This window comes from Psammomys obesus, unplaced genomic scaffold (genome assembly GCF_907164565.1).
Source record: "Psammomys obesus unplaced genomic scaffold, mPsaObe1.curated_primary_1811, whole genome shotgun sequence".
NCBI lineage: Eukaryota > Metazoa > Chordata > Mammalia > Rodentia > Muridae > Psammomys > Psammomys obesus.
The window spans coordinates 30,485,142-30,493,415 of NW_026596069.1; the positions used below are offsets into that span (position 1 = coordinate 30,485,142).

General features: G+C 38.3%; 1 pseudogene; it reads left to right on the forward strand.

Moving 5' to 3' along the window:
- The first annotated feature begins 7,052 nt into the window (after positions 1-7,052).
- LOC129690097 (glyceraldehyde-3-phosphate dehydrogenase-like) lies at positions 7,053-8,031 on the forward strand (annotated as a pseudogene).
- Positions 8,032-8,274: the final 243 nt, after the last annotated feature.

Genomic DNA, 8,274 nt, shown 5'->3' on the forward strand with positions numbered 1-8,274 from the left:
ACTGTAGTATATAAGGGCAACATAGATGGATATTTCCAGGTGGGTTGGAGGCAGACGGCGGCAGACACAGGAGGATCAAGTTGGGGAAAGATGGAGACACTGAGCACTGGAAAGAGATGGGAGTGCTGGGAGACATGCCCACTTCAGGTAGCAGGTAGAAATCTAGAGCGACATACACTCACAGAAATCTGCACTAGTGACCCTAGCAAAGACCACTCCTAACAAGTGGTATGCTGCCTGACGTCACCATCTCCTGTAACCAAAGAAGATGTCCAGTGGAAGGACTGGAACACTAACCCAGCCACAAAACTTTCAGCCCACAATTGCTCCTGACTACAAAATGTGCTGGAATAAATATGGCACAGAAATTATGGGAATGAACAACGAATAACCCGTCCAGCTTTAGGCCCATGCCATGAGTGGGAGCTCATCCCTAACACTTGAGGGCCAGAAACCAGAGGCTAGATAGTCCAGATGCTTATGATAGAACCAAATAACCCATGTACAGAAAAAGTAAATTAAATGATTCCTAATAATATGCTCATACTCATACAGTGGAGCCTAGCATAATTGCCATCAATGAGGCTTTATTCAGCAACTGATGGAATCAGATACAGAGACCCACTCTCAAATGTTATGAGGAGCTTGGGATTCCTGCTGAAGGGGGTAGGTGGTGGTGGTAGGATTGTAGAAATCAGAAGAGATAAGAACAATGCAAGATTACCCACAGAATCAACTACTCTTGGGTTGTTTCCAGTTGAGCAAGTGTCCTTATGGTCAAATGTAGTGTCCTTTAGATATATGTCCAGAGTAGTACAGCTTGGTCTTGATATAAATTGATTTCCAGTTTTATGAGAAAGTGCCATATTGATTTATTAAGAGGTTGCACAAGTTTGCACCCCCACCAGCAATGGAATAATGTTCCCCTTGTTCCACATCCTCACTAGCAGGAGTTAACATTTGTGTTATTGATCTTAGTCATTCTGACAGATATAAAATGGAAACTCAGAGTGTTTGATTTTCAATTTCTGATGAATAAGGATGTTGAACATTTCTTTAAGTGTTTCTTGGCCATTTCAGAGTAGTCTGCTGAGAATGCTCTGTTTAGCTCTGTACCCTATTTATTAATTGGGTTATTTAGTTTGTTGACACCTAGTTTCTTGAATTCTTTATATATTTTGTAAACTTCCCTTTGTCAGATGTGGAATTGATGATTTTTTCCCAATCTGTAGGCTGCCATTTTGTCCTATAGACAGCGTCTTTTGCCTTATAGAAACTTCAATTTCATGATGCACCATTTATGAATTTTCAATCTTAGTGGTATGCTATTGGTATTCTGTTCAGGATTTGTCATTTGTGCACATGTGTTCAATTTCTTTCCCTTCTATTATGTTCAATGTATCTGATTTTATGTTGAGGTCTTTTACCCACAAGGACTTGAATTTTGTGCAGGGTGATATATATGGATCTATTTGTATTTTTCTGCATGTAGACATCTTGAGAGAATAGCATCATATGTTGAAGATGCTTTTTTTCCCATTCTATAATTATGGCTTCTTTATAAAAATCAGGTGTTCATAATTGTTTGACTTTGCATCTGGGACTTTGATTTGATTCCATTGACCATCTGTTAGTTTCTATGCTAATACTATGTGGTTTTTATTACTATTGATCTGTAATACAGGGATTGAGATACCTCCAGAAGTTCTTTTATTGTGCAGGATTGTTTTAGAAAACTGAAATTTTTGTTTTCTTCATATGAATTTGAGTATTGTTCTTTCAAGGTCTGTGATATATTGTGTTGGAATTTTGATGAGGATTGCGTTGAATCTGTGGATTACTTTTGGTAGGATGACCATCTTCACTATGTTAATCCTACTGATACATGAACATGGGAGATCTTTCCATTTTCTGATTTCTTCTTCAATTTCCTTCTTCAGAGACTTGAAGTTCTTCTCATACAAGTCTTTAACACCCTTAGTTACACTAAGATATTTTATATTTTATGTGGTTACTGTGAAGAGTGTTGTTTCCTGGATTGCTGAAAGTATTTTTCAACTGTAGGAGTTTCCTGCTAGAATTTCAGGGGTTGCTTATGTAAACTAGTCTATCATCTGAAAAAAATGATACTTTGAATTATTCCTTTATGATTTGTATCTCCTTGATCTCCTTTAGTTGTCTTATTGCTCTAGATAAACCTTCAAGTTCTATATTGAATAGATATTAGACATTTTCTTGTTCATGATTTTAGTGCATTTTCTTTGAGTTTTACTCCATTTAATTTAATGTTGGCAATCAGCTTACTCTAAATTGCTTGTATTATGTTTAGGTATGTCACTTGTATTTTTGATCTCTCCAAGACTTTTATCATGAAGGAGTTGTGGATTTTGTCAAACGCTTTTTCAGTGTCTAATGAGATAATCATGTGATTATTTTTCTTTCTTTCTTTCAGTTTGCTTATATGGTAAATTACATTGGCAGATTTTTGTATATTGGACTATCCCTGCATCTGTGGGAGGAATGGTGGATGATGTTTTTGAGGTGCATTTAATTGAGTATTTAATTGTATTTAATTGAGTATTTAAGAGAGTATTTTTTGCATCAGTGTTCATAAGGAAGATTTGTCTGAAATTTTCTTTCTTTGTTGAGTATGTGCTTTGGGTGTCAGTGACTGTGGCCTCATAGAACGAGTTTGGCAAGGTTCCTTTTGTTCCTATTTTATGGAACAGTTTGAGGAGTATTGGTATTACCTCTTCTTTGAAAGTCTGATAGAATTCTGTGCTAAAATCATCTGACCCGAGGATTTTTGGGGGGTGGTGGTGGGAGTTTTTTAATGACAACATCTATTTCCTTAAGATTTATATTTCTATTTAAATTATTTATCTGGTCTTGATTTAACTTTAATAGATGGTATATGTCAAGAAAATTGTTCATTTTTTTAAGGTTTAAGAATTTTGTAGAGTAGAGGTTTTTGAAGTCTCACATAATGATTCTTTTGATTTCCTCAATGTCTGTTGTTATGTCTCCTTTTTTGTTTCAGATTTTGTTAATTTGGATATACTGTCTCTGCCATAGTGTTTGGCTTAGCGTTTGTCTCTCTGGGTGATTTTCTCAAAGAACTCTTAATTTCATTGAATCTTTGTATTGTTCTCTTTGCTTCTCTTTTATTGATTACTTACCTAAATGTGATTACTTCCTGTTGTTATTCCTTCTGTGTCTGTTTCCTTCTTTTTGTTCTAGAGCTTTCAAATGACCTGTTGTTAGTATAAGATATCTATAATTTTCTTATGGCACTTAATGATATCAACTTTCCTCTTAGCACTACTTTCATTGTGTTCCACAAGTTCTTGAATGTTGTATTCATTTTCATTGTATTTTGGAAAGTCTTTCATTTCTTTATTTCTGCCTTAACACAGTAGTCATGCAGTAGAATTATTCAGTTTCCAAAACATTGCAATTTTTCTATTGGTTTTGTTGTTGAAATCCAGTTTTAATCTATGGTTGTCTGATCTCATAAAGGGGCCTATTTAAACTTTCTTGTATCTGTTGAAATTTTCCTTTTGACCAATATGTTCAATTTTGGAGAAATTTCTGTGAGGTGGTAAGAAGAGGGAATAATCCTTTGTGTTTGGGTGGAATGTTCTGTAGATATCTATGAAGACCCTTGATTTATAACATCAGTTAGCTCCATTTTTTCTCCATTTAGTTTCTCTCTGGATGTCATTGGTGACAGTGGGGTGTTAAAGTCTCCCACTAGTCATGTGTGGTTTTCACTGCATGATTTAAATTTTAGTAATGTTTCTTTTACAAAGGTGGATGCCCTTGTGTTTGGAGATTCATATACAGAAGTGGCATGTTATACTGGTAGATTTTTCCCCTATCACTTTTTGATTAATTGTGGTTAGAAGTCTACTTTTAAATATTAGAATGGCTGCACCAGCTTTCTTCTTAGGTCAGTTTGCTTGAAACAAACAAACAAACAAACAAACAAACAAATTTTCCAACCCTGTACTATGAGTCAATGTCTGTCATTGATGTTGAGTCATGTTTCTTGTATGTAGCAGAAAGATAGATTCTGTTTTCAAATCCATTCTGTTAGCCTGTGCTTTTTTAAATGATTTTTCCATCCATTTCAAATTAATCTATTTTTTTACGTAGCACATCCTGACCAAAGTTTACCCTCCCACTTCTCTTTCCAACTCATTCCTTCTTCTTCCCCCTTCCCATTCACTTCTACTCCATTTATCTTCAGAATAAGATGGCCTGGTAGGTTTATCAACCATACATGACAATTCAAGTTGTATAAGCATAAACACCTCCCTTAATACTAAGGACAGACAGGAAGTACTGTAGGAGGAAAAGTGCTACAAAATTGTCAGTGAGCCCCCATTCCTCCTATTAGAAGTTCCACAGAAACAACAGCTACACAACCATAACATATATGAAGAAGGCCTAAGTTAGACCTACGCAGGCTCCCTGACTGTTGCTTCAGTCTCTGTGAGCTCCTATGAGCTCAGGTTAGTTGATTCTGTGGATTTTCTAGTGGTGTCCTTGACTCTTCTGTCTCCAAAAATATTCTTATAGCCCTTCTTCAGGATTGACTGAGTTCTACCTAATGTTTGACTGTGGGTCTCTCCATGTGTTTCTATCAGTTGCTGGATGGAGCCTTTCTGAGAGTGATTATGCCAAGGCTCCTGTCTACATGTATAACAGAATATTATTAAAAATTGTTTTATTTAGGTGTTTTTTTTTTTTCTATCTTAGGTCTCTAGTCCATCAGGCCTCTAATTATTTCTGGTTCTCCAGGAAGTATCAAAAATAAGTTCCCTCTCATGGTGTGAGTATCAAGGTAGACGACTCACAATGTTTGCCACACCTTTACCCCAGTACATCTTGCTGGCAGGACCAATTGGAGGTCAAAGGGGCTGTCACTGGGTTAGTGTTCCAGTCCCTCCACTGGAAGTCTTACCTGGTTATAGGAAATACACCTGTGTCTTTTTATTGAAGAATGGAGTCAATTGATATTGAGATATATTAATGACCAATGATTGTTAATAAATGTTATCTGTTGATGGTGGTAGTGTGTGTGTGTGTGTGTGTGGTGTGTGTGTTTATTTTTTTAGCTTTTTTGTTGTTGTTGTTTTGCTTGTTTGAAATTATTTATTTCCCGTGTTTCATGGCTCTAGTTTACCTTCTAAGGTTGCGTATTTCCTTTTAGTAACTTCTGTAGGGCTGTAATTGTAGATATATATTGTTTGAAGTTGCCTTTGTCACAGAATATATTGTTTTCTTCATCTATGGTTATAGAAAGTATTGCTGGATATCCTAGTCTGAGCTGGCAACTATGGTCTCTTCACATCCTCAAGGTATCTAGCTAGGCCCTTCTGGCTTTTAGAGTCTCTGTTGAGAAGTCAGATATAATTCTAATAGGTCTGCCTTTATATGCTATTTGGCCTTTTTCCCTTGCAGCTTTTAACATTCTTTCTTTGTTCTGTATGTTCAGTGTTTAGATTATTATTATATGGCTGGGAGGACTTTCTTTTCTAGGCCAACCAATTTGGTGTTCTGTTTGCTTCTTGTATGGTTATAGGCATCATCTTCTTTAGGTTAAAAAAATTTCCTTCCGTGATTTTATTCAAACTATTTTCTGAGCTTTTAAGCTCAAAACCTTCTCCTTCCTATTATTCTTAGGTTTGATGATTATGTCAGGATCCTGTGTTCCAGATGTTATGGATATTTTGTGTCAGGAACTTTTAGATTTAACGTTTTCTTTGACCAATGTATCAATTTCTTCCATCATAACTTCTATTCTTGAAACTCTCTCTTCTATCTTTTGTATTCTATTGGTGATGCTTGCATATGTAGTTTCTATTTTCTTATTTGGATTTCCATCTTCAGGACTCCCCCAGTTTTTTTGTTTGTGGTGTTTTGTTTTTGTTTTGGTATTGCTTTCATTTTTGCTTTCGGGTCTTGAGCAGTTTCCTTTATTTCCTTTATGTGTTTGTTTGTTTTTTCTTGGCTTTCATTTTGTGTTTTCTTGGATTTATTTAAGAGACTTATTCATTTTCTCTAATTACTTGTTTTTTCTATTTATCTGTTTTTTTCCCAGGTTTCTTTAAGAGTTTATTCATTTCTTTTTGAAAGACCTTTGGTTTTAAGGCTGTTTTATTTTGCTTCCACTGTGCTAGAATATTCTGGGGTTGTTGTACTAGGATAGTTCAACTATGGTGGTACCATATTGCTATGGCTATTGTTGATTGTCTCTTACACTGGCATTTAGGCATCTAGGTTTAGAATGAATGTAAGTCTCAGGGGTGATTTCTGAGGGTTTTGTTTTCTGTTGTTTGGATGGATGTTTTGTTACTTAGTTTCTGTTTCCCCTTTGATCTTCTGGTCTTTGTAGTCTGTACTTCTGGTAGCCAGTATGATCGTTGGTCCAGCAGAAATTCTCCATCAGAATTGGCACTGGATTTCCTGGCCTGTACTTGAGCAGTGGATATCTTCTTGCATAGGCGTAGTCACTGCAGCAAAGACAGTTGGCAGTGGTGTGTGGTGATGTGAGCAGCTCGGGTTATTCATCTCCAGGCAGAGTATGGGGGGCTTCGAAGGCAGATGGAGAACTTAGCTGTTCTGGTTGGTGTGGCCTGTACCTGATCACTGGAGGAAAGAGGGTCATGGAAAGGGGTGTCTAGGTCTTTGGAATACAAACCAAGTGTGTGGTATGGTTCAGAGGACTATTCTGGCTGGTGTGGCCTGTACCTGAGCAGCAGATGTCCACCAAGTAGGGATGTACACACTAGTAAGGACAGGTGCATGGAAGGGGGGTTGTCAGTGGTGTAGAGAGGGTTTCATTTTATATATTTTATATCATATCATAATTTGTAGAAAAAATACTCTTATGTGTTAATGTTTCTCTTTGCTGATTTGTACACATAATTCAACCTCATCAGACTTTTCATTTTTAATAATTTAGCAAATAGGTTTTCTATTCCTCCTGTTCCTGAGATAGCTGCATCTTTTCATGTAGTCCCAGCCTTGTCCCTTTAGACATGATGGTGAAGGTTGGAGTGAATGGATTTGGCTCTATTGGATACCTGGTTTCCAGGGGTGCCTGTTCATTTGGCAAAGTGGAGATTATTGCCATCAATGATGCCTTCATTGACCTCACTTTCATTGTCTACATGTTCCAGTATGACTTTACCCATGACAAGTTCAACAGCACATTCAAGACTGAGAACAGGAAGCTTGTCATCAACAGGAAGCCCATCACCATCGTCCAGCATCCAGCTAACATCAAATAGGATGATGCTGGTGCCGAGTATGTTATGGAGTCTACTGGTGTCTTCACCATCAAGGAAAAGCCTGAGGCCCACTTGAAGGGTGGGGCCAAAAGGGTTATTATCTCTGCCCCTTCTGCTGATGCCCTCATGTTTGTGATGGATATGAACCAGGAGAAGTATGACAACTCACTCAAGATTGTCAGCAATGCTTCGTGCACCACCAACTTCTTAGCCCCCTGGCCAAGGTCATCCATGACAACTTTGGCATTGTAGAAGGACTCATGACCACAGTCCCTGCCATCAGTGCTATCCAGAAGACTGTGGATGGTCCCTCTGGAAAGCTGTGGCATGATGGCTGTGGGGCTGCCCAGAACCTCATCCCTGCATCCACTGGTGCTGCCAGCACTGTGTCCCAGAGCTGAAAGGGAAGCTCACTGGCATGGCCTTCCATGTTCCTATCCCCAATGTGTCTGTCATGGATATGACATGTCAACTGGAGAAATCTTCCAAGTTTATCACATAAAGAAGATGGTGAAGCAGGCATCTGAGGGCACAAGGGCATCCTGGGCTACACTGAGGACCATATTGTTTCCTGAGACTTCAACAGTGACTCCCACTCTTCTACCTTTGATACTGGGCTGGCAGTGCCCTCCATGACAGCTTTGTAGAGCTCATTTCCTGCTATGACAAAGAATACAGCTACAGCAACAGACTGGTGGACCTCATGGCCTGCGTGGCCTCCAATGAGTAAGAAGCCCTGGACCAACAACCCCAGCAAGGACATGAGAGCAAGAGAAAGGCCCTCAGCTACTGAGGAGTGCCTATCCTAACTCAGTCTCTGACACTGAGCATCTCCCTCACACTTTCCATCCCATACCCCCAGAATAGCGGGAGGGGCCAGGGAGCCTCCTTGAATACCATCAATAAAGCTCACTGCACCTCTCCCATAATAAATTAACAAGTATATTTAATCAAAAGTCCATAAAACATGTAC